The sequence below is a fragment of the Eleutherodactylus coqui genome, chromosome 11, assembly GCF_035609145.1.
Source record: "Eleutherodactylus coqui strain aEleCoq1 chromosome 11, aEleCoq1.hap1, whole genome shotgun sequence".
Lineage (NCBI taxonomy): Eukaryota > Metazoa > Chordata > Amphibia > Anura > Eleutherodactylidae > Eleutherodactylus > Eleutherodactylus coqui.
Genome location: NC_089847.1, coordinates 56,215,906 through 56,242,528, shown reverse-complemented (window position 1 = coordinate 56,242,528; position 26,623 = coordinate 56,215,906). Strand labels below are relative to the sequence as shown.

Sequence of the window (26,623 nt, the reverse complement as noted above, 5' to 3'; positions counted from 1 at the left end):
GGATCATCCTTGCCATCTTTCTGGTTTTCCACAGTTTTGCTCATGGGCGCTGTGGCTTAGTTGGTTAAAGCGCCTGTCTAGTAAACAGGAGATCCTGAGTTCAACTCTCAGCAGTGCCTTGTTCTCTTATTCTGCTCAATAATCAGCACTTTTTTCCAAAAGGGAGATGTTCACTAGCCAATGACATTAAAGATGCTCGTCCCACATCCCTAGAATACTCCACCCGAGTGGCAAAGAGTCAGCTCTGGTTTAGTTTTAACAAGTAGATGGTTGCAATGTTTTGCAAAATGTAGGATGGCATAAGGCACGATAAATTAGAGGTGCCGATTCACTATTGCCTGACTGATACGCTACATAATGCCTGTAAATATGTTTAGAGACTTCAATAGCATCCTTCTTGAACGGTGATGGTAAATTTTCTTCCTCGGGGCATTGCTTGCGCTGAGCATAGAGAATTTTCCAAAAAGAAATCATACGACGAGAATGGGATTCGAACCCATGCGTGCAGAGCACAATGGATTAGCAGTCCATCGCCTTAACCACTCGGCCACCCCGTCAACAAAAGTACCTTTACCGAACCCACATTTGGAAAACAGTCGTGATGATTCTTAGGCTTCATTTTCTTTCCACATGCAACAGCGCCGTACATCAGACATTGGCTCAGCAGGTCTTGTTTTACATCCAACGTGATGACCCATGCTAATGGCATAAATACTAAACATTCAGTCCTCTCTGCTTCTCATTTATGTTGGCATTTCCCTAGCATTCCCTAAATCTGTCAATTCTGCCTTCTATCTAACTTTTAAAGTAAAACAGGCCACAATTCATGCAAGGCAAATGCATGGATTACATACCTATGGAGAAATTATCCATGTCTTTTCCAAAAAGGATCGTCCCAAGCCGATTTCATTTAGAATTGTCACGATGCAAAATGACAGAGAATTGCATGCTGCTGCCAAGTATGTGATGGGACTCGACTTCCTTGCTGTTCTATAGTGGTAGCCACCTGAAACTACATGCTGCATAGGATCTGTTCACACTTAATTTGCCATCTCTGTGACAAATAGCAAAACTTAGAACCACTCCTCAAAATCATCCTACATTTAAAAATTCTTCTCCTGGATCATCCTTGCCATCTTTCTGGTTTTCCACAGTTTTGCTCATGGGCGCTGTGGCTTAGTTGGTTAAAGCGCCTGTCTAGTAAACAGGAGATCCTGAGTTCAACTCTCAGCAGTGCCTTGTTCTCTTATTCTGCTCAATAATCAGCACTTTTTTCCAAAAGGGAGATGTTCACTAGCCAATGACATTAAAGATGCTCGTCCCACATCCCTAGAATACTCCACCCGAGTGGCAAAGAGTCAGCTCTGGTTTAGTTTTAACAAGTAGATGGTTGCAATGTTTTGCAAAATGTAGGATGGCATAAGGCACGATAAATTAGAGGTGCTGATTCACTATTGCCTGACTGATACGCTACATAATGCCTGTAAATATGTTTAGAGACTTCAATAGCATCCTTCTTGAACGGTGATGGTAAATTTTCTTCCTCGGGGCATTGCTTGCGCTGAGCATAGAGAATTTTCCAAAAAGAAATCATACGACGAGAATGGGATTCGAACCCATGCGTGCAGAGCACAATGGATTAGCAGTCCATCGCCTTAACCACTCGGCCACCCCGTCAACAAAAGTACCTTTACCGAACCCACATTTGGAAAACAGTCGTGATGATTCTTAGGCTTCATTTTCTTTCCACATGCAACAGCGCCGTACATCAGACATTGGCTCAGCAGGTCTTGTTTTACATCCAACGTGATGACCCATGCTAATGGCATAAATACTAAACATTCAGTCCTCTCTGCTTCTCATTTATGTTGGCATTTCCCTAGCATTCCCTAAATCTGTCAATTCTGCCTTCTATCTAACTTTTAAAGTAAAACAGGCCACAATTCATGCAAGGCAAATGCATGGATTACATACCTATGGAGAAATTATCCATGTCTTTTCCAAAAAGGATCGTCCCAAGCCGATTTCATTTAGAATTGTCACGATGCAAAATGACAGAGAATTGCATGCTGCTGCCAAGTATGTGATGGGACTCGACTTCCTTGCTGTTCTATAGTGGTAGCCACCTGAAACTACATGCTGCATAGGATCTGTTCACACTTAATTTGCCATCTCTGTGACAAATAGCAAAACTTAGAACCACTCCTCAAAATCATCCTACATTTAAAAATTCTTCTCCTGGATCATCCTTGCCATCTTTCTGGTTTTCCACAGTTTTGCTCATGGGCGCTGTGGCTTAGTTGGTTAAAGCGCCTGTCTAGTAAACAGGAGATCCTGAGTTCAACTCTCAGCAGTGCCTTGTTCTCTTATTCTGCTCAATAATCAGCACTTTTTTCCAAAAGGGAGATGTTCACTAGCCAATGACATTAAAGATGCTCGTCCCACATCCCTAGAATACTCCACCCGAGTGGCAAAGAGTCAGCTCTGGTTTAGTTTTAACAAGTAGATGGTTGCAATGTTTTGCAAAATGTAGGATGGCATAAGGCACGATAAATTAGAGGTGCTGATTCACTATTGCCTGACTGATACGCTACATAATGCCTGTAAATATGTTTAGAGACTTCAATAGCATCCTTCTTGAACGGTGATGGTAAATTTTCTTCCTCGGGGCATTTCTTGCGCTGAGCATAGAGAATTTTCCAAAAAGAAATCATACGACGAGAACGGGATTCAAACCCATGCGTGCAGAGCACAATGGATTAGCAGTCCATCGCCTTAACCACTCGGCCACCCCGTCAACAAAAGTACTTTTACCGAACCCACATTTGGAAAACAGTCGTGATGATTCTTAGGCTTCATTTTCTTTCCACATGCAACAGCGCCGTACATCAGACATTGGCTCAGCAGGTCTTGTTTTACATCCAACGTGATGACCCATGCTAATGGCATAAATACTAAACATTCAGTCCTCTCTGCTTCTCATTTATGTTGGCATTTCCCTAGCATTCCCTAAATCTGTCAATTCTGCCTTCTATCTAACTTTTAAAGTAAAACAGGCCACAATTCATGCAAGGCAAATGCATGGATTACATACCTATGGACAAATTATCCATGTCTTTTCCAAAAAGGATCGTCCCAAGCCGATTTCATTTAGAATTGTCACGATGCAAAATGACAGAGAACTGCATGCTGCTGCCAAGTATGTGATGGGACTCGACTTCCTTGCTGTTCTATAGTGGTAGCCACCTGAAACTACATGCTGCATAGGATCTGTTCACACTTAATTTGCCATCTCTGTGACAAATAGCAAAACTTAGAACCACTCCTCAAAATCATCCTACATTTAAAAATTCTTCTCCTGGATCATCCTTGCCATCTTTCTGGTTTTCCACAGTTTTGCTCATGGGCGCTGTGGCTTAGTTGGTTAAAGCGCCTGTCTAGTAAACAGGAGATCCTGAGTTCAACTCTCAGCAGTGCCTTGTTCTCTTATTCTGCTCAATAATCAGCACTTTTTTCCAAAAGGGAGATGTTCACTAGCCAATGACATTAAAGATGCTCGTCCCACATCCCTAGAATACTCCACCCGAGTGGCAAAGAGTCAGCTCTGGTTTAGTTTTAACAAGTAGATGGTTGCAATGTTTTGCAAAATGTAGGATGGCATAAGGCACGATAAATTAGAGGTGCCGATTCACTATTGCCTGACTGATACGCTACATAATGCCTGTAAATATGTTTAGAGACTTCAATAGCATCCTTCTTGAACGGTGATGGTAAATTTTCTTCCTCGGGGCATTGCTTGCGCTGAGCATAGAGAATTTTCCAAAAAGAAATCATACGACGAGAATGGGATTCGAACCCATGCGTGCAGAGCACAATGGATTAGCAGTCCATCGCCTTAACCACTCGGCCACCCCGTCAACAAAAGTACTTTTACCGAACCCACATTTGGAAAACAGTCGTGATGATTCTTAGGCTTCATTTTCTTTCCACATGCAACAGCGCCGTACATCAGACATTGGCTCAGCAGGTCTTGTTTTACATCCAACGTGATGACCCATGCTAATGGCATAAATACTAAACATTCAGTCCTCTCTGCTTCTCATTTATGTTGGCATTTCCCTAGCATTCCCTAAATCTGTCAATTCTGCCTTCTATCTAACTTTTAAAGTAAAACAGGCCACAATTCATGCAAGGCAAATGCATGGATTACATACCTATGGAGAAATTATCCATGTCTTTTCCAAAAAGGATCGTCCCAAGCCGATTTCATTTAGAATTGTCACGATGCAAAATGACAGAGAACTGCATGCTGCTGCCAAGTATGTGATGGGACTCGACTTCCTTGCTGTTCTATAGTGGTAGCCACCTGAAACTACATGCTGCATAGGATCTGTTCACACTTAATTTGCCATCTCTGTGACAAATAGCAAAACTTAGAACCACTCCTCAAAATCATCCTACATTTAAAAATTCTTCTCCTGGATCATCCTTGCCATCTTTCTGGTTTTCCACAGTTTTGCTCATGGGCGCTGTGGCTTAGTTGGTTAAAGCGCCTGTCTAGTAAACAGGCGATCCTGAGTTCAACTCTCAGCAGTGCCTTGTTTTCTTATTCTGCTCAATAATCAGCTTTTTTTTCCAAAAGGGAGATGTTCACTAGCCAATGACATTAAAGATGCTCGTCCCACATCCCTAGAATACTCCACCCGAGTGGCAAAGAGTCAGCTCAGGTTTAGTTTTAACAAGTAGATGGTTGCAACGTTTTGCAAAATGTAGGATGGCATAAGGCACGATAAATTAGAGGTGCCGATTCACTATTGCCTGACTGATACGCTACATAATGCCTGTAAATATGTTTAAAGACTTCAATAGCATCCTTCTTGAACGGTGATGGTAAATTTTCTTCCTCGGGGCATTGCTTGCGCTGAGCATAGAGAATTTTCCAAAAAGGAATCATACAATGAGGATGGGATTCAAACCCATGCGTGCAGAGCACAATGGATTAGCAGTCCATCGCCTTAACCACTCGGCCACCCCGTCAACAAAAGTACTTTTACCGAACCCACATTTGGAAAACAGTCGTGATGATTCTTAGGCTTCATTTTCTTTCCACATGCAACAGCGCCGTACATCAGACATTGGCTCAGCAGGTCTTGTTTTACATCCAACGTGATGACCCATGCTAATGGCATAAATACTAAACATTCAGTCCTCTCTGCTTCTCATTTATGTTGGCATTTCCCTAGCATTCCCTAAATCTGTCAATTCTGCCTTCTATCTAACTTTTAAAGTAAAACAGGCCACAATTCATGCAAGGCAAATGCATGGATTACATACCTATGGAGAAATTATCCATGTCTTTTCCAAAAAGGATCGTCCCAAGCCGATTTCATTTAGAATTGTCACGATGCAAAATGACAGAGAACTGCATGCTGCTGCCAAGTATGTGATGGGACTCGACTTCCTTGCTGTTCTATAGTGGTAGCCACCTGAAACTACATGCTGCATAGGATCTGTTCACACTTAATTTGCCATCTCTGTGACAAATAGCAAAACTTAGAACCACTCCTCAAAATCATCCTACATTTAAAAATTCTTCTCCTGGATCATCCTTGCCATCTTTCTGGTTTTCCACAGTTTTGCTCATGGGCGCTGTGGCTTAGTTGGTTAAAGCGCCTGTCTAGTAAACAGGCGATCCTGAGTTCAACTCTCAGCAGTGCCTTGTTTTCTTATTCTGCTCAATAATCAGCTTTTTTTTCCAAAAGGGAGATGTTCACTAGCCAATGACATTAAAGATGCTCGTCCCACATCCCTAGAATACTCCACCCGAGTGGCAAAGAGTCAGCTCAGGTTTAGTTTTAACAAGTAGATGGTTGCAACGTTTTGCAAAATGTAGGATGGCATAAGGCACGATAAATTAGAGGTGCCGATTCACTATTGCCTGACTGATACGCTACATAATGCCTGTAAATATGTTTAAAGACTTCAATAGCATCCTTCTTGAACGGTGATGGTAAATTTTCTTCCTCGGGGCATTGCTTGCGCTGAGCATAGAGAATTTTCCAAAAAGAAATCATACGACGAGAATGGGATTCGAACCCATGCGTGCAGAGCACAATGGATTAGCAGTCCATCGCCTTAACCACTCGGCCACCCCGTCAACAAAAGTACTTTTACCGAACCCACATTTGGAAAACAGTCGTGATGATTCTTAGGCTTCATTTTCTTTCCACATGCAACAGCGCCGTACATCAGACATTGGCTCAGCAGGTCTTGTTTTACATCCAACGTGATGACCCATGCTAATGGCATAAATACTAAACATTCAGTCCTCTCTGCTTCTCATTTATGTTGGCATTTCCCTAGCATTCCCTAAATCTGTCAATTCTGCCTTCTATCTAACTTTTAAAGTAAAACAGGCCACAATTCATGCAAGGCAAATGCATGGATTACATACCTATGGAGAAATTATCCATGTCTTTTCCAAAAAGGATCGTCCCAAGCCGATTTCATTTAGAATTGTCACGATGCAAAATGACAGAGAACTGCATGCTGCTGCCAAGTATGTGATGGGACTCGACTTCCTTGCTGTTCTATAGTGGTAGCCACCTGAAACTACATGCTGCATAGGATCTGTTCACACTTAATTTGCCATCTCTGTGACAAATAGCAAAACTTAGAACCACTCCTCAAAATCATCCTACATTTAAAAATTCTTCTCCTGGATCATCCTTGCCATCTTTCTGGTTTTCCACAGTTTTGCTCATGGGCGCTGTGGCTTAGTTGGTTAAAGCGCCTGTCTAGTAAACAGGAGATCCTGAGTTCAACTCTCAGCAGTGCCTTGTTCTCTTATTCTGCTCAATAATCAGCACTTTTTTCCAAAAGGGAGATGTTCACTAGCCAATGACATTAAAGATGCTCGTCCCACATCCCTAGAATACTCCACCCGAGTGGCAAAGAGTCAGTTCTGGTTTAGTTTTAACAAGTAGATGGTTGCAATGTTTTGCAAAATGTAGGATGGCATAAGGCACGATAAATTAGAGGTGCCGATTCACTATTGCCTGACTGATACGCTACATAATGCCTGTAAATATGTTTAGAGACTTCAATAGCATTCTTCTTGAACGGTGATGGTAAATTTTCTTCCTCGGGGCATTGCTTGCGCTGAGCATAGAGAATTTTCCAAAAAGAAATCATACGACGAGAATGGGATTCGAACCCATGCGTGCAGAGCACAATGGATTAGCAGTCCATCACCTTAACCACTTGGCCACCCCGTCAACAAAAGTACTTTTACCGAACCCACATTTGGAAAACAGTCGTGATGATTCTTAGGCTTCATTTTCTTTCCACATGCAACAGCGCCGTACATCAGACATTGGCTCAGCAGGTCTTGTTTTACATCCAACGTGATGACCCATGCTAATGGCATAAATACTAAACATTCAGTCCTCTCTGCTTCTCATTTATGTTGGCATTTCCCTAGCATTCCCTAAATCTGTCAATTCTGCCTTCTATCTAACTTTTAAAGTAAAACAGGCCACAATTCATGCAAGGCAAATGCATGGATTACATACCTATGGACAAATTATCCATGTCTTTTCCAAAAAGGATCGTCCCAAGCCGATTTCATTTAGAATTGTCACGATGCAAAATGACAGAGAACTGCATGCTGCTGCCAAGTATGTGATGGGACTCGACTTCCTTGCTGTTCTATAGTGGTAGCCACCTGAAACTACATGCTGCATAGGATCTGTTCACACTTAATTTGCCATCTCTGTGACAAATAGCAAAACTTAGAACCACTCCTCAAAATCATCCTACATTTAAAAATTCTTCTCCTGGATCATCCTTGCCATCTTTCTGGTTTTCCACAGTTTTGCTCATGGGCGCTGTGGCTTAGTTGGTTAAAGCGCCTGTCTAGTAAACAGGCAATCCTGAGTTCAACTCTCAGCAGTGCCTTGTTTTCTTATTCTGCTCAATAATCAGCTTTTTTTTCCAAAAGGGAGATGTTCACTAGCCAATGACATTAAAGATGCTCGTCCCACATCCCTAGAATACTCCACCCGAGTGGCAAAGAGTCAGCTCAGGTTTAGTTTTAACAAGTAGATGGTTGCAACGTTTTGCAAAATGTAGGATGGCATAAGGCACGATAAATTAGAGGTGCCGATTCACTATTGCCTGACTGATACGCTACATAATGCCTGTAAATATGTTTAGAGACTTCAATAGCATCCTTCTTGAACGGTGATGGTAAATTTTCTTCCTCGGGGCATTGCTTGCGCTGAGCATAGAGAATTTTCCAAAAAGGAATCATACGACGAGGATGGGATTCGAACCCATGCGTGCAGAGCACAATGGATTAGCAGTCCATCGCCTTAACCACTCGGCCACCCCATCAACAAAAGTACCTTTACCGAACCCACATTTGGAAAACAGTCGTGATGATTCTTAGGCTTCATTTTCTTTCCACATGCAACAGCGCCGTACATCAGACATTGGCTCAGCAGGTCTTGTTTTACATCCAACGTGATGACCCATGCTAATGGCATAAATACTAAACATTCAGTCCTCTCTGCTTCTCATTTATGTTGGCATTTCCCTAGCATTCCCTAAATCTGTCAATTCTGCCTTCTATCTAACTTTTAAAGTAAAACAGGCCACAATTCATGCAAGGCAAATGCATGGATTACATACCTATGGAGAAATTATCCATGTCTTTTCCAAAAAGGATCGTCCCAAGCCGATTTCATTTAGAATTGTCACGATGCAAAATGACAGAGAACTGCATGCTGCTGCCAAGTATGTGATGGGACTCGACTTCCTTGCTGTTCTATAGTGGTAGCCACCTGAAACTACATGCTGCATAGGATCTGTTCACACTTAATTTGCCATCTCTGTGACAAATAGCAAAACTTAGAACCACTCCTCAAAATCATCCTACATTTAAAAATTCTTCTCCTGGATCATCCTTGCCATCTTTCTGGTTTTCCACAGTTTTGCTCATGGGCGCTGTGGCTTAGTTGGTTAAAGCGCCTGTCTAGTAAACAGGCAATCCTGAGTTCAACTCTCAGCAGTGCCTTGTTTTCTTATTCTGCTCAATAATCAGCTTTTTTTTCCAAAAGGGAGATGTTCACTAGCCAATGACATTAAAGATGCTCGTCCCACATCCCTAGAATACTCCACCCGAGTGGCAAAGAGTCAGCTCAGGTTTAGTTTTAACAAGTAGATGGTTGCAACGTTTTGCAAAATGTAGGATGGCATAAGGCACGATAAATTAGAGGTGCCGATTCACTATTGCCTGACTGATACGCTACATAATGCCTGTAAATATGTTTAGAGACTTCAATAGCATCCTTCTTGAACGGTGATGGTAAATTTTCTTCCTCGGGGCATTGCTTGCGCTGAGCATAGAGAATTTTCCAAAAAGGAATCATACGACGAGGATGGGATTCGAACCCATGCGTGCAGAGCACAATGGATTAGCAGTCCATCGCCTTAACCACTCGGCCACCCCATCAACAAAAGTACCTTTACCGAACCCACATTTGGAAAACAGTCGTGATGATTCTTAGGCTTCATTTTCTTTCCACATGCAACAGCGCCGTACATCAGACATTGGCTCAGCAGGTCTTGTTTTACATCCAACGTGATGACCCATGCTAATGGCATAAATACTAAACATTCAGTCCTCTCTGCTTCTCATTTATGTTGGCATTTCCCTAGCATTCCCTAAATCTGTCAATTCTGCCTTCTATCTAACTTTTAAAGTAAAACAGGCCACAATTCATGCAAGGCAAATGCATGGATTACATACCTATGGAGAAATTATCCATGTCTTTTCCAAAAAGGATCGTCCCAAGCCGATTTCATTTAGAATTGTCACGATGCAAAATGACAGAGAACTGCATGCTGCTGCCAAGTATGTGATGGGACTCGACTTCCTTGCTGTTCTATAGTGGTAGCCACCTGAAACTACATGCTGCATAGGATCTGTTCACACTTAATTTGCCATCTCTGTGACAAATAGCAAAACTTAGAACCACTCCTCAAAATCATCCTACATTTAAAAATTCTTCTCCTGGATCATCCTTGCCATCTTTCTGGTTTTCCACAGTTTTGCTCATGGGCGCTGTGGCTTAGTTGGTTAAAGCGCCTGTCTAGTAAACAGGCAATCCTGAGTTCAACTCTCAGCAGTGCCTTGTTTTCTTATTCTGCTCAATAATCAGCTTTTTTTTCCAAAAGGGAGATGTTCACTAGCCAATGACATTAAAGATGCTCGTCCCACATCCCTAGAATACTCCACCCGAGTGGCAAAGAGTCAGCTCAGGTTTAGTTTTAACAAGTAGATGGTTGCAACGTTTTGCAAAATGTAGGATGGCATAAGGCACGATAAATTAGAGGTGCCGATTCACTATTGCCTGACTGATACGCTACATAATGCCTGTAAATATGTTTAGAGACTTCAATAGCATCCTTCTTGAACGGTGATGGTAAATTTTCTTCCTCGGGGCATTGCTTGCGCTGAGCATAGAGAATTTTCCAAAAAGGAATCATACGACGAGGATGGGATTCGAACCCATGCGTGCAGAGCACAATGGATTAGCAGTCCATCGCCTTAACCACTCGGCCACCCCATCAACAAAAGTACCTTTACCGAACCCACATTTGGAAAACAGTCGTGATGATTCTTAGGCTTCATTTTCTTTCCACATGCAACAGCGCCGTACATCAGACATTGGCTCAGCAGGTCTTGTTTTACATCCAACGTGATGACCCATGCTAATGGCATAAATACTAAACATTCAGTCCTCTCTGCTTCTCATTTATGTTGGCATTTCCCTAGCATTCCCTAAATCTGTCAATTCTGCCTTCTATCTAACTTTTTAAGTAAAACAGGCCACAATTCATGCAAGGCAAATGCATGGATTACATACCTATGGAGAAATTATCCATGTCTTTTCCAAAAAGGATCGTCCCAAGCCGATTTCATTTAGAATTGTCACGATGCAAAATGACAGAGAACTGCATGCTGCTGCCAAGTATGTGATGGGACTCGACTTCCTTGCTGTTCTATAGTGGTAGCCACCTGAAACTACATGCTGCATAGGATCTGTTCACACTTAATTTGCCATCTCTGTGACAAATAGCAAAACTTAGAACCACTCCTCAAAATCATCCTACATTTAAAAATTCTTCTCCTGGATCATCCTTGCCATCTTTCTGGTTTTCCACAGTTTTGCTCATGGGCGCTGTGGCTTAGTTGGTTAAAGCGCCTGTGTAGTAAACAGGAGATCCTGAGTTCAACTCTCAGCAGTGCCTTGTTCTCTTATTCTGCTCGATAATCAGCTTTTTTTTCCAAAAGGGAGATGTTCACTAGCCAATGACATTAAAGATGCTCGTCCCACATCCCTAGAATACTCCACCCGAGTGGCAAAGGGTCAGCTCAGGTTTAGTTTTAACAAGTAGATGGTTGCAACGTTTTGCAAAATGTAGGATGGCATAAGGCACGATAAATTAGAGGTGCCGATTCACTATTGCCTGACTGATACGCTATATAATGCTTGTAAATATGTTTAGAAGCTTCAATAGCATCCTTCTTGAACGGTGATGGTAAATTTTCTTCCTCGGGGCATTTCTTGCGCTGAGCATAGAGAATTTTCCAAAATGGAAGCATACGACAAGGATGGGATTCGAACCCATGCGTGCAGAGCGCAATGGATTAGCAGTCCATCGCCTTAACCACTCGGCCACCCCGTCAACAAAAGTACCCTTACCGAACCCACATTTGGAAAACAGTCGTGATCATTCTTTTTTTTTTTTTTTAAAGGAACGTTTATTTAGCCAAAAGACAAATATACAGTAACAGCAGACATCATAAAGAATGCACACCTTGCTGATACATTACAGTACATGAGAACTGAAAAAAAAAAGACAAAAGTGAAAACACTGAGTGTCTCGCATATTCGTGTGCATTTCTCGTAAAACATAATACTTGGCTGTTCATTTTCACATTTATCAACTACTCATAATGGAACAAACCCAACCAGGGAGGGCTCCTAGTCTGGAGCCCCAAGACACCAGGAGAAAAAAGAAGGAAAAAACAAGACAAAACAACCAAAAAAGGGACAAACAAATAGATAGAACAACCCCCCCCCCTCCCCTCCCACCTTAAACAACAACCCTGCGCGACTCTTAAAGAAAAAAAAAAAAAAAAAGAATTAGCCTAAACAGTAGATTGGTTCAAGCGAGTATCCCTCACCATATCCATTCCCAGTATCTAGACAGGCATCTCTGCTGCTGTTGCCGGACAGTTCATCCAGTGCCCCCAAACCTTGTCAAACTTCTCAGGACATCCCCTTGCCATATAAGTCAGTTTATACATTGGAAGCACAGAGTTCACCACCTGGATCCATGCGTTTCTGGTCGGCCTACCAGGGTGCTTCCAATTTAACAAAATCACCTTCTTAGCATAGAAAAACAGTAGCTTATATAAGGTGCGGGTTGCGGCTGCCACTGGTAGGTCTCCAACAAGCCCAAAGAGGCAAACCCCAGGGTGCATGATACTCGGGGCCCCCAGGTGAGATTCCATAAATACAAGAATGTCCCCCCAGTAGTCTCGCATGACACCGCAGTCAGTCGTGATCATTCTTAGACTTCATTTTCTTTGCACATGCAGCAGCGCCGTACATCAGACATTGGCTCAGCAGGTCTTGTTTTACATCCAACGTGATGACCCATGCTAATGGCATAAATACTAAACATTCAGTCCTCTCTGCTTCTCATTTATGTTGGCATTTCCCTAGCATTCCCTAAATCTGTCAATTCTGTCTTCTATCTAACTTTTAAAGTAAAACAGGCCACAATTCATGCAAGGCAAATGCATGGATTACATACCTATGGACAAATTATCCATGTCTTTTCCAAAAAGGATCGTCCCAAGCCGATTTCATTTAGAATTGTCACAATGCAAAATGACAGAGAGCTGCATGCTGCTACCAAGTATGGGATGGGATTCGACTGCCCTGCTGTTCTATAGTGGAAGCCACCTGAAACTACATGCTGCATAGGATCTGTTCACACATAATTTGCCATCTCTGTGACAAATAGCAAAACTTAGAACCACTCCACAAAATCATCCTACATTTAAAAATTCTTCTCCTGGATCATCCTTGCCATCTTTCTGGTTTTCCACAGTTTTGCTCATGGGCGCTGTGGCTTAGTTGGTTAAAGCGCCTGTCTAGTAAACAGGCGATCCTGAGTTCAACTCTCAGCAGTGCCTTGTTCTCTTATTCTGCTCAATAATCAGCTTTTTTTTCCAAAAGGGAGATGTTCACTAGCCAATGACATTAAAGATGCTCGTCCCACATCCCTAGAATACTCCACCCGAGTGGCAAAGGGTCAGCTCAGGTTTAGTTTTAACAAGTAGATGGTTGCAACGTTTTGCAAAATGTAGGATGGCATAAGGCACGATAAATTAGAGGTGCCGATTCACTATTGCCTGACTGATACGCTATATAATGCTTGTAAATATGTTTAGAAGCTTCAATAGCATCCTTCTTGAACGGTGATGGTAAATTTTCTTCCTCGGGGCATTGCTTGCGCTGAGCATAGAGAATTTTCCAAAAAGAAATCATACGACGAGAATGGGATTCGAACCCATGCGTGCAGAGCACAATGGATTAGCAGTCCATCGCCTTAACCACTCGGCCACCCCGTCAACAAAAGTACTTTTACCGAACCCACATTTGGAAAACAGTCGTGATGATTCTTAGGCTTCATTTTCTTTCCACATGCAACAGCGCCGTACATCAGACATTGGCTCAGCAGGTCTTGTTTTACATCCAACGTGATGACCCATGCTAATGGCATAAATACTAAACATTCAGTCCTCTCTGCTTCTCATTTATGTTGGCATTTCCCTAGCATTCCCTAAATCTGTCAATTCTGCCTTCTATCTAACTTTTAAAGTAAAACAGGCCACAATTCATGCAAGGCAAATGCATGGATTACATACCTATGGACAAATTATCCATGTCTTTTCCAAAAAGGATCGTCCCAAGCCGATTTCATTTAGAATTGTCACGATGCAAAATGACAGAGAACTGCATGCTGCTGCCAAGTATGTGATGGGACTCGACTTCCTTGCTGTTCTATAGTGGTAGCCACCTGAAACTACATGCTGCATAGGATCTGTTCACACTTAATTTGCCATCTCTGTGACAAATAGCAAAACTTAGAACCACTCCTCAAAATCATCCTACATTTAAAAATTCTTCTCCTGGATCATCCTTGCCATCTTTCTGGTTTTCCACAGTTTTGCTCATGGGCGCTGTGGCTTAGTTGGTTAAAGCGCCTGTCTAGTAAACAGGCAATCCTGAGTTCAACTCTCAGCAGTGCCTTGTTTTCTTATTCTGCTCAATAATCAGCTTTTTTTTCCAAAAGGGAGATGTTCACTAGCCAATGACATTAAAGATGCTCGTCCCACATCCCTAGAATACTCCACCCGAGTGGCAAAGAGTCAGCTCAGGTTTAGTTTTAACAAGTAGATGGTTGCAACGTTTTGCAAAATGTAGGATGGCATAAGGCACGATAAATTAGAGGTGCCGATTCACTATTGCCTGACTGATACGCTACATAATGCCTGTAAATATGTTTAGAGACTTCAATAGCATCCTTCTTGAACGGTGATGGTAAATTTTCTTCCTCGGGGCATTGCTTGCGCTGAGCATAGAGAATTTTCCAAAAAGGAATCATACGACGAGGATGGGATTCGAACCCATGCGTGCAGAGCACAATGGATTAGCAGTCCATCGCCTTAACCACTCGGCCACCCCATCAACAAAAGTACCTTTACCGAACCCACATTTGGAAAACAGTCGTGATGATTCTTAGGCTTCATTTTCTTTCCACATGCAACAGCGCCGTACATCAGACATTGGCTCAGCAGGTCTTGTTTTACATCCAACGTGATGACCCATGCTAATGGCATAAATACTAAACATTCAGTCCTCTCTGCTTCTCATTTATGTTGGCATTTCCCTAGCATTCCCTAAATCTGTCAATTCTGCCTTCTATCTAACTTTTTAAGTAAAACAGGCCACAATTCATGCAAGGCAAATGCATGGATTACATACCTATGGAGAAATTATCCATGTCTTTTCCAAAAAGGATCGTCCCAAGCCGATTTCATTTAGAATTGTCACGATGCAAAATGACAGAGAACTGCATGCTGCTGCCAAGTATGTGATGGGACTCGACTTCCTTGCTGTTCTATAGTGGTAGCCACCTGAAACTACATGCTGCATAGGATCTGTTCACACTTAATTTGCCATCTCTGTGACAAATAGCAAAACTTAGAACCACTCCTCAAAATCATCCTACATTTAAAAATTCTTCTCCTGGATCATCCTTGCCATCTTTCTGGTTTTCCACAGTTTTGCTCATGGGCGCTGTGGCTTAGTTGGTTAAAGCGCCTGTGTAGTAAACAGGAGATCCTGAGTTCAACTCTCAGCAGTGCCTTGTTTTCTTATTCTGCTCAATAATCAGCTTTTTTTTCCAAAAGGGAGATGTTCACTAGCCAATGACATTAAAGATGCTCGTCCCACATCCCTAGAATACTCCACCCGAGTGGCAAAGAGTCAGCTCAGGTTTAGTTTTAACAAGTAGATGGTTGCAACGTTTTGCAAAATGTAGGATGGCATAAGGCACGATAAATTAGAGGTGCCGATTCACTATTGCCTGACTGATACGCTACATAATGCCTGTAAATATGTTTAGAGACTTCAATAGCATCCTTCTTGAACGGTGATGGTAAATTTTCTTCCTCGGGGCATTGCTTGCGCTGAGCATAGAGAATTTTCCAAAAAGGAATCATACGACGAGGATGGGATTCGAACCCATGCGTGCAGAGCACAATGGATTAGCAGTCCATCGCCTTAACCACTCGGCCACCCCATCAACAAAAGTACCTTTACCGAACCCACATTTGGAAAACAGTCGTGATGATTCTTAGGCTTCATTTTCTTTCCACATGCAACAGCGCCGTACATCAGACATTGGCTCAGCAGGTCTTGTTTTACATCCAACGTGATGACCCATGCTAATGGCATAAATACTAAACATTCAGTCCTCTCTGCTTCTCATTTATGTTGGCATTTCCCTAGCATTCCCTAAATCTGTCAATTCTGCCTTCTATCTAACTTTTAAAGTAAAACAGGCCACAATTCATGCAAGGCAAATGCATGGATTACATACCTATGGAGAAATTATCCATGTCTTTTCCAAAAAGGATCGTCCCAAGCCGATTTCATTTAGAATTGTCACGATGCAAAATGACAGAGAACTGCATGCTGCTGCCAAGTATGTGATGGGACTCGACTTCCTTGCTGTTCTATAGTGGTAGCCACCTGAAACTACATGCTGCATAGGATCTGTTCACACTTAATTTGCCATCTCTGTGACAAATAGCAAAACTTAGAACCACTCCTCAAAATCATCCTACATTTAAAAATTCTTCTCCTGGATCATCCTTGCCATCTTTCTGGTTTTCCACAGTTTTGCTCATGGGCGTTGTGACTTAGTTGGTTAAAGCGCCTGTCTAATAAACAGGAGATCCTGAGTTCAACTCTCAGCAGTGCCTTGTTCTCTTATTCTGCTCAATAATCAGCTTTTTTTTCCAAAAGGGAGATGTTCACTAGCCAATGACATTAAAGATGCTCGTCCCACATCCCTAGAATACTCCACCCGAGTGGCAAAGAGTCAGCTCTGGTTTAGTTTTAACAAGTAGATGGTTGCAACGTTTTGCAAAATGTAGGATGGCATAAGGCACGATAAATTAGAGGTGCCGATTCACTATTGCCTGACTGATACGCTACATAATGCCTGTAAATATGTTTAGAGACTTCAATAGCATCCTTCTTGAACGGTGATGGTAAATTTTCTTCCTCGGGGCATTGCTTGCGCTGAGCATAGAGAATTTTCCAAAAAGGAATCATACGACGAGGATGGGATTCGAACCCATGCGTGCAGAGCACAATGGATTAGCAGTCCATCGCCTTAACCACTCGGCCACCCCATCAACAAAAGTACCTTTACCGAACCCACATTTGGAAAACAGTCATGATGATTCTTAGGCTTCATTTTCTTTCCACATGCAACAGCGCCGTACATCAGACATTGGCTCAGCAGGTCTTGTTTTACATCCAACGTGATGACCCATGCTAATGGCATAAATACTAAACATTCAGTCCTCTCTGCTTCTCATTTATGTTGGCATTTCCCTAGCATTCCCTAAATCTGTCAATTCTGCCTTCTATCTAACTTTTTAAGTAAAACAGGCCACAATTCATGCAAGGCAAATGCATGGATTACATACCTATGGAGAAATTATCCATGTCTTTTCCAAAAAGGATCGTCCCAAGCCGATTTCATTTAGAATTGTCACGATGCAAAATGACAGAGAACTGCATGCTGCTGCCAAGTATGTGATGGGACTCGACTTCCTTGCTGTTCTATAGTGGTAGCCACCTGAAACTACATGCTGCATAGGATCTGTTCACACTTAATTTGCCATCTCTGTGACAAATAGCAAAACTTAGAACCACTCCTCAAAATCATCCTACATTTAAAAATTCTTCTCCTGGATCATCCTTGCCATCTTTCTGGTTTTCCACAGTTTTGCTCATGGGCGCTGTGGCTTAGTTGGTTAAAGCGCCTGTGTAGTAAACAGGAGATCCTGAGTTCAACTCTCAGCAGTGCCTTGTTCTCTTATTCTGCTCGATAATCAGCTTTTTTTTCCAAAAGGGAGATGTTCACTAGCCAATGACATTAAAGATGCTCGTCCCACATCCCTAGAATACTCCACCCGAGTGGCAAAGGGTCAGCTCAGGTTTAGTTTTAACAAGTAGATGGTTGCAACGTTTTGCAAAATGTAGGATGGCATAAGGCACGATAAATTAGAGGTGCCGATTCACTATTGCCTGACTGATACGCTATATAATGCTTGTAAATATGTTTAGAAGCTTCAATAGCATCCTTCTTGAACGGTGATGGTAAATTTTCTTCCTCGGGGCATTTCTTGCGCTGAGCATAGAGAATTTTCCAAAATGGAAGCATACGACGAGGATGGGATTCGAACCCATGCGTGCAGAGCGCAATGGATTAGCAGTCCATCGCCTTAACCACTCGGCCACCCCGTCAACAAAAGTACCCTTACCGAACCCACATTTGGAAAACAGTCGTGATCATTCTTTTTTTTTTTTTTTAAAGGAACGTTTATTTAGCCAAAAGACAAATATACAGTAACAGCAGACATCATAAAGAATGCACACCTTGCTGATACATTACAGTACATGAGAACTGAAAAAAAAAAGACAAAAGTGAAAACACTGAGTGTCTCGCATATTCGTGTGCATTTCTCGTAAAACATAATACTTGGCTGTTCATTTTCACATTTATCAACTACTCATAATGGAACAAACCCAACCAGGGAGGGCTCCTAGTCTGGAGCCCCAAGACACCAGGAGAAAAAAGAAGGAAAAAACAAGACAAAACAACCAAAAAAGGGACAAACAAATAGATAGAACAACCCCCCCCCTCCCCTCCCACCTTAAACAACAACCCTGCGCGACTCTTAAAGAAAAAAAAAAAAAAAAAGAATTAGCCTAAACAGTAGATTGGTTCAAGCGAGTATCCCTCACCATATCCATTCCCAGTATCTAGACAGGCATCTCTGCTGCTGTTGCCGGACAGTTCATCCAGTGCCCCCAAACCTTGTCAAACTTCTCAGGACATCCCCTTGCCATATAAGTCAGTTTATACATTGGAAGCACAGAGTTCACCACCTGGATCCATGCGTTTCTGGTCGGCCTACCAGGGTGCTTCCAATTTAACAAAATCACCTTCTTAGCATAGAAAAACAGTAGCTTATATAAGGTGCGGGTTGCGGCTGCCACTGGTAGGTCTCCAACAAGCCCAAAGAGGCAAACCCCAGGGTGCATGATCCTCGGGGCCCCCAGGTGAGATTCCATAAATACAAGAATGTCCCCCCAGTAGTCTCGCATGACACCGCAGTCAGTCGTGATCATTCTTAGACTTCATTTTCTTTGCACATGCAGCAGCGCCGTACATCAGACATTGGCTCAGCAGGTCTTGTTTTACATCCAACGTGATGACCCATGCTAATGGCATAAATACTAAACATTCAGTCCTCTCTGCTTCTCATTTATGTTGGCATTTCCCTAGCATTCCCTAAATCTGTCAATTCTGTCTTCTATCTAACTTTTAAAGTAAAACACGCCACAATTCATGCAAGGCAAATGCATGGATTACATACCTATGGACAAATTATCCATGTCTTTTCCAAAAAGGATCGTCCCAAGACGATTTCATTTAGAATTGTCACGATGCAAAATGACAGAGAGCTGCATGCTGCTACCAAGTATGGGATGGGATTCGACTGCCCTGCTGTTCTATAGTGGAAGCCACCTGAAACTACATGCTGCATAGGATCTGTTCACACATAATTTGCCATCTCTGTGACAAATAGCAAAACTTAGAACCACTCCACAAAATCATCCTACATTTAAAAATTCTTCTCCTGGATCATCCTTGCCATCTTTCTGGTTTTCCACAGGTTTGCTCATGGGCGCTGTGGCTTAGTTGGTTAAAACGCCTGTCTAGTAAACAGGAGATCCTGAGTTCAACTCTCAGCAGTGCCTTGTCCTCTAATTCTGCTTAATAATCAGCTTTTTTTCCAAAAGGGAGATGTTCACTAGCCAATGACATTAAAGATGCTCGTCCCACATCCCTAGAATACTCCACCCGAGTGGCAAAGAGTCAGCTCAGGTTTAGTTTTAACAAGTAGATGGTTGCAACGTTTTGCAAAATGTAGGATGGCATAAGGCACGATAAATTAGAGGTGCCGATTCACTATTGCCTGACTGATACGCTACATAATGCCTGTAAATATGTTTAAAGACTTCAATAGCATCCTTCTTGAACGGTGATGGTAAATTTTCTTCCTCGGGGCATTGCTTGCGCTGAGCATAGAGAATTTTCCAAAAAGGAATCATACAACGAGGATGGGATTCGAACCCATGCGTGCAGAGCACAATGGATTAGCAGTCCATCGCCTTAACCACTCGGCCACCCCGTCAACAAAAGTACCTTTACCGAACCCACATTTGGAAAACAGTTGTGATGATTCTTAGGCTTCATTTTCTTTCCACATGCAACAGCGCCGTACATCAGACATTGGCTCAGCAGGTCTTGTCTTACATCCAACGTGATGACCCATGCTAATGGCATAAATACCAAACATTCAGTCCTCTCTGCTTCTCATTTATGTTGGCATTTCCCTAGCATTCCCTAAATCTGTCAATTCTGTCTTCTATCTAACTTTTAAAGTAAAACAGGCCACAATTCATGCAAGGCAAATGCATGGATTACATACCTATGGAACCAGAAAATTCCCAGCACTTGATGCCATTCCAACTTTTGTGAGGGTATATGTATATATTGCCAAATGTTTTTTATGCTTTTATACCTGTATGCAAGTTCTATTCAAAGTTAAAATGAGAAAAACTTATATGTCGCCTTACATCAGATATTCCAAAGGCCTTGCAAGGCGAAGACAAAATGTATTTTAAGCACGGCAAAGAAGATCCAGACACAAGGCCGTGTACTTGGCCGTTTTCCCAGAAGCGCCATATCTAGATGAAGACCGTTCAACTATGCATCTGAACTTTCACTGTCTCAGGCCGGAAATCCGGACTTTCCATATATGGTTATGCGGTGAATTTGAGCCAATGAGCCCATCACCCATTCCTAGTGATGAGACCAAAGGGTATAAGATCCCATGTAATCTGTAATAAAGTGCACAGTCATGTCCCCGTGTGAGGAACTATACCAGACCTCTGTGTGGTGTCTCTTCTTTACTGCCAGCAGCGGGGCAAGTGGGGTGGGCCTGATTGGTTCTGTACTTGGAATTAACCTGACACTTTCGCTGCACACTGACAAATTATCCATGTCTTTTCCAAAAAGGATCGTCCCAAGCCGATTTCATTTAGAATTGTCACGATGCAAAATGACAGAGAGCTGCATGCTGCTGCCAAGTATGGGACGGGATTCGACTGACTTGCTGCTCTATAGTGGAAGCCACCTGAAACTACATGCTGCATAGGATCTGTTCACACATAATTTGCCATCTCTGTGACAAATAGCAAAACTTAGAACCACTCCACAAAATCATCCTACATTTAAAAATTCTTCTCCTGGATCATCCTTGCCATCTTTCTTGTTTTCGACAGGTTTGCTCTCGGGCGCTATGGCTTAGTTGGTTAAAGCGCCTGTCTAGTAAACAGGAGATCCTGAGTTCAACTCTCAGCAGTGCCTTGTTCTCTTATTCTGCTCAATAATCAGCTTTTTTTTCCAAAAGGGAGATGTTCACTAGCCAATGACATTAAAGATGCTCGTCCCACATCCCTAGAATACTCCACCCGAGTGGCAAAGAGTCAGCTCTGGTTTACTTTTAACAAGTAGATGGTTGCAATGTTTTGAAAAATGTAGGATGGCATTAGGCACGATAAATTAGAGGAGAGGATTTACTATTGCCTGACTGATACGCTATATAATGCTTGTAAATATGTTTAGAAGCTTCAATAGCATCCTTCTTGAACGGTGATGGTAAATTTTCTTCCTCGGGGCATTGCTTGCGCTGAGCATAGAGAATTTTCCAAAATGGAAGCATACGACAAGGATGGGATTCGAACCCATGCGTGCAGAGCACAATGGATTAGCACTCCATCACCTTAACCACTCGGCCACCCCGACAACAAGAGTGCCCTTACCGAACCCACATTTGGAAAACAGTCGTGATGATTCTTAGGCTTCATTTTCTTTCCACATGCAACAGCGCCGTACATCAGACATTGGCTCAGCAGGTCTTGTTTTACATCCAACGTGATGACCCATGCTAATGGCATAAATACCAAACATTCAGTCCTCTCTGCTTCTCATTTATGTTGGCATTTCCCTAGCATTCCCTAAATCTGTCAATTCTGTCTTCTATCTAACTTTTAAAGAAAAACAGGCCACAATTCATGCAAGGCAAATGCATGGATTACATACCTATGGAACCAGAAAATTCCCAGCACTTGATGCCATTCCAACTTTTGTGAGGGTATATGTATATATTGCCAAATGTTTTTTATGCTTTTATACCTGTATGCAAGTTCTATTCAAAGTTAAAATGAGAAAAACTTATATGTCGCCTCACATCAGATATTCCAAAGGCCTTGCAAGGCGAAGACAAAATGTATTTTAAACACGGCAAAGAAGAACCAGACACAAGGCCGTGTACTTGGCCGTTTTCCCAGAAGCGCCATATCTAGATGAAGACCGTTCAACTATGCATCTGAACTTTCACTGTCTCAGGCCGGAAATCCGGACTTTCCATATATGGTTATGCAGTGAATTTGAGCCAATGAGCCCATCACCCATTCCTAGTGATGAGACCAAAGGGTATAAGATCCCATGTAATCTGTAATAAAGTGCGCAGTCATGTCCCCGTGTGAGGAACTATACCAGACCTCTGTGTGGTGTCTCCTTTTTTCTGCCGGCAGCGGGGCAAGTGGGGTGGGCCTGATTGGTGCTGTACTTGGAATTACCCTGACACTTTCGCTGCACACTGACAAATTATCCATGTCTTTTCCAAAAAGGATCGTCCCAAGCCGATTTCATTTAGAATTGTCACGATGCAAAATGACAGAGAGCTGCATGCTGCTGCCAAGTATGGGACGGGATTCGACTGCCTTGCTGTTCTATAGTGGAAGCCACCTGAAACTACATGCTGCATAGGATCTGTTCACACATAATTTGCCATCTCTGTGACAAATAGCAAAACTTAGAACCACTCCTCAAAATCATCCTACATTTAAAAATTCTTCTCCTGGATCATCCTTGCCATCTTTCTTGTTTTCCACAGGTTTGCTCATGGGTGCTGTGGCTTGGTTGGTTAAAGCGCCTGTCTAGTAAACAGGAGATCCTGAGTTCAACTCTCAGCAGTGCCTTGTTCTCTTATTCTGCTCAATAATCAGCTTTTTTTTCCAAAAGGGAGATGTTCACTAGCCAATGACATTAAAGATGCTCGTCCCACATCCCTAGAATACTCCACCCGAGTGGCAAAGAGTCAGCTCTGGTTTAGTTTTAACAAGTAGATGGTTGCAATGTTTTGCAAAATGTAGGATGGCATAAGGCACGATAAATTAGAGGTGCGGATTCACTATTGCCTGACTGATACGCTATATAAAGCTTGTAAATATGTTTAGAAGCTTCAATAGCATCCTTCTAGAACGGTGATGGTAAATTTTCTTCCTCGGGGCATTTCTTGCGCTGAGCATAGAGAATTTTCCAAAATGGAAGCATACGACGAGGATGGGATTCGAACCCATGCGTGCAGAGCACAATGGATTAGCAGTCCATCGCCATAACCACTCGGCCACCCCGTCAACAAAAGTACCTTTACCGAACCCACATTTGGAAAACAGTTGTGATGATTCTTAGGCTTCATTTTCTTTCCACATGCAACAGCGCCGTACATCAGACATTGGCTCAGCAGGTCTTGTCTTACATCCAACGTGATGACCCATGCTAATGGCATAAATACCAAACATTCAGTCCTCTCTGCTTCTCATTTATGTTGGCATTTCCCTAGCATTCCCTAAATCTGTCAATTCTGTCTTCTATCTAACTTTTAAAGTAAAACAGGCCACAATTCATGCAAGGCAAATGCATGGATTACATACCTATGGAACCAGAAAATTCCCAGCACTTGATGCCATTCCAACTTTTGTGAGGGTATATGTATATATTGCCAAATGTTTTTTATGCTTTTATACCTGTATGCAAGTTCTATTCAAAGTTAAAATGAGAAAAACTTATATGTCGCCTTACATCAGATATTCCAAAGGCCTTGCAAGGCGAAGACAAAATGTATTTTAAGCACGGCAAAGAAGATCCAGACACAAGGCCGTGTACTTGGCCGTTTTCCCAGAAGCGCCATATCTAGATGAAGACCGTTCAACTATGCATCTGAACTTTCACTGTCTCAGGCCGGAAATCCGGACTTTCCATATATGGTTATGCGGTGAATTTGAGCCAATGAGCCCATCACCCATTCCTAGTGATGAGACCAAAGGGTATAAGATCCCATGTAATCTGTAATAAAGTGCACAGTCATGTCCCCGTGTGAGGAACTATACCAGACCTCTGTGTGGTGTCTCTTCTTTACTGCCAGCAGCGGGGCAAGTGGGGTGGGCCTGATTGGTGCTGTACTTGGAATTACCCTGACACTTTCGCTGCACACTGACAAATTATCCATGTCTTTTCCAAAAAGGATCGTCCCAAGCCGATTTCATTTAGAATTGTCACGATGCAAAATGACAGAGAGCTGCATGCTGCTGCCAAGTATGGGACGGGATTCGACTGACTTGCTGCTCTATAGTGGAAGCCACCTGAAACTACATGCTGCATAGGATCTGTTCACACATAATTTGCCATCTCTGTGACAAATAGCAAAACTTAGAACCACTCCACAAAATCATCCTACATTTAAAAATTCTTCTCCTGGATCATCCTTGCCATCTTTCTTGTTTTCCACAGGTTTGCTCATGGGTGCTGTGGCTTGGTTGGTTAAAGCGCCTGTCTAGTAAACAGGAGATCCTGAGTTCAACTCTCAGCAGTGCCTTGTTCTCTTATTCTGCTCAATAATCAGCTTTTTTTTCCAAAAGGGAGATGTTCACTAGCCAATGACATTAAAGATGCTCGTCCCACATCCCTAGAATACTCCACCCGAGTGGCAAAGAGTCAGCTCTGGTTTAGTTTTAACAAGTAGATGGTTGCAATGTTTTGCAAAATGTAGGATGGCATAAGGCACGATAAATTAGAGGTGCGGATTCACTATTGCCTGACTGATACGCTATATAAAGCTTGTAAATATGTTTAGAAGCTTCAATAGCATCCTTCTAGAACGGTGATGGTAAATTTTCTTCCTCGGGGCATTTCTTGCGCTGAGCATAGAGAATTTTCCAAAATGGAAGCATACGACGAGGATGGGATTCGAACCCATGCGTGCAGAGCACAATGGATTAGCAGTCCATCGCCATAACCACTCGGCCACCCCGTCAACAAAAGTACCTTTACCGAACCCACATTTGGAAAACAGTTGTGATGATTCTTAGGCTTCATTTTCTTTCCACATGCAACAGCGCCGTACATCAGACATTGGCTCAGCAGGTCTTGTCTTACATCCAACGTGATGACCCATGCTAATGGCATAAATACCAAACATTCAGTCCTCTCTGCTTCTCATTTATGTTGGCATTTCCCTAGCATTCCCTAAATCTGTCAATTCTGTCTTCTATCTAACTTTTAAAGTAAAACAGGCCACAATTCATGCAAGGCAAATGCATGGATTACATACCTATGGAACCAGAAAATTCCCAGCACTTGATGCCATTCCAACTTTTGTGAGGGTATATGTATATATTGCCAAATGTTTTTTATGCTTTTATACCTGTATGCAAGTTCTATTCAAAGTTAAAATGAGAAAAACTTATATGTCGCCTTACATCAGATATTCCAAAGGCCTTGCAAGGCGAAGACAAAATGTATTTTAAGCACGGCAAAGAAGATCCAGACACAAGGCCGTGTACTTGGCCGTTTTCCCAGAAGCGCCATATCTAGATGAAGACCGTTCAACTATGCATCTGAACTTTCACTGTCTCAGGCCGGAAATCCGGACTTTCCATATATGGTTATGCGGTGAATTTGAGCCAATGAGCCCATCACCCATTCCTAGTGATGAGACCAAAGGGTATAAGATCCCATGTAATCTGTAATAAAGTGCACAGTCATGTCCCCGTGTGAGGAACTATACCAGACCTCTGTGTGGTGTCTCTTCTTTACTGCCAGCAGCGGGGCAAGTGGGGTGGGCCTGATTGGTGCTGTACTTGGAATTACCCTGACACTTTCGCTGCACACTGACAAATTATCCATGTCTTTTCCAAAAAGGATCGTCCCAAGCCGATTTCATTTAGAATTGTCACGATGCAAAATGACAGAGAGCTGCATGCTGCTGCCAAGTATGGGACGGGATTCGACTGACTTGCTGCTCTATAGTGGAAGCCACCTGAAACTACATGCTGCATAGGATCTGTTCACACATAATTTGCCATCTCTGTGACAAATAGCAAAACTTAGAACCACTCCACAAAATCATCCTACATTTAAAAATTCTTCTCCTGGATCATCCTTGCCATCTTTCTGGTTTTCCACAGTTTTGCTCATGGGCGCTGTGGCTTAGTTGGTTAAAGCGCCTGTCTAGTAAACAGGAGATCCTGAGTTCAACTCTCAGCAGTGCCTTGTTCTCTTATTCTGCTCAATAATCAGCTTTTTTTTCCAAAAGGGAGATGTTCACTAGCCAATGACATTAAAGATGCTCGTCCCACATCCCTAGAATACTCCACCCGAGTGGCAAAGAGTCAGCTCTGGTTTAGTTTTAACAAGTAGATGGTTGCAATGTTTTGCAAAATGTAGGATGGCATAAGGCACGATAAATTAGAGG

The 26,623-nt window shown here is 42.5% G+C and overlaps 7 non-coding genes across 7 annotated transcripts; 6 read left to right on the top strand and 1 right to left on the bottom strand.

Moving 5' to 3' along the window:
* The first annotated feature begins 45 nt into the window (after positions 1-45).
* Positions 46-119, top strand: TRNAT-AGU (transfer RNA threonine (anticodon AGU)). The gene has a single exon. It is a non-coding gene; the product is annotated as a tRNA-Thr (tRNA).
* Positions 120-1,165: 1,046 nt separating this feature from the next.
* TRNAT-AGU (transfer RNA threonine (anticodon AGU)) lies at positions 1,166-1,239 on the top strand. The gene has a single exon. It is a non-coding gene; the product is annotated as a tRNA-Thr (tRNA).
* Positions 1,240-2,285: 1,046 nt separating this feature from the next.
* On the top strand, positions 2,286-2,359 carry TRNAT-AGU (transfer RNA threonine (anticodon AGU)). Its single transcript has one exon. It is a non-coding gene; the product is annotated as a tRNA-Thr (tRNA).
* A 1,046-nt stretch (positions 2,360-3,405) lies between these two features.
* Positions 3,406-3,479, top strand: TRNAT-AGU (transfer RNA threonine (anticodon AGU)). The gene has a single exon. It is a non-coding gene; the product is annotated as a tRNA-Thr (tRNA).
* Positions 3,480-6,765: 3,286 nt separating this feature from the next.
* Positions 6,766-6,839, top strand: TRNAT-AGU (transfer RNA threonine (anticodon AGU)). Its single transcript has one exon. It is a non-coding gene; the product is annotated as a tRNA-Thr (tRNA).
* Positions 6,840-18,115: 11,276 nt separating this feature from the next.
* TRNAS-GCU (transfer RNA serine (anticodon GCU)) lies at positions 18,116-18,197 on the bottom strand. Its single transcript has one exon. It is a non-coding gene; the product is annotated as a tRNA-Ser (tRNA).
* An 8,150-nt stretch (positions 18,198-26,347) lies between these two features.
* On the top strand, positions 26,348-26,421 carry TRNAT-AGU (transfer RNA threonine (anticodon AGU)). The gene has a single exon. It is a non-coding gene; the product is annotated as a tRNA-Thr (tRNA).
* Positions 26,422-26,623: the final 202 nt, after the last annotated feature.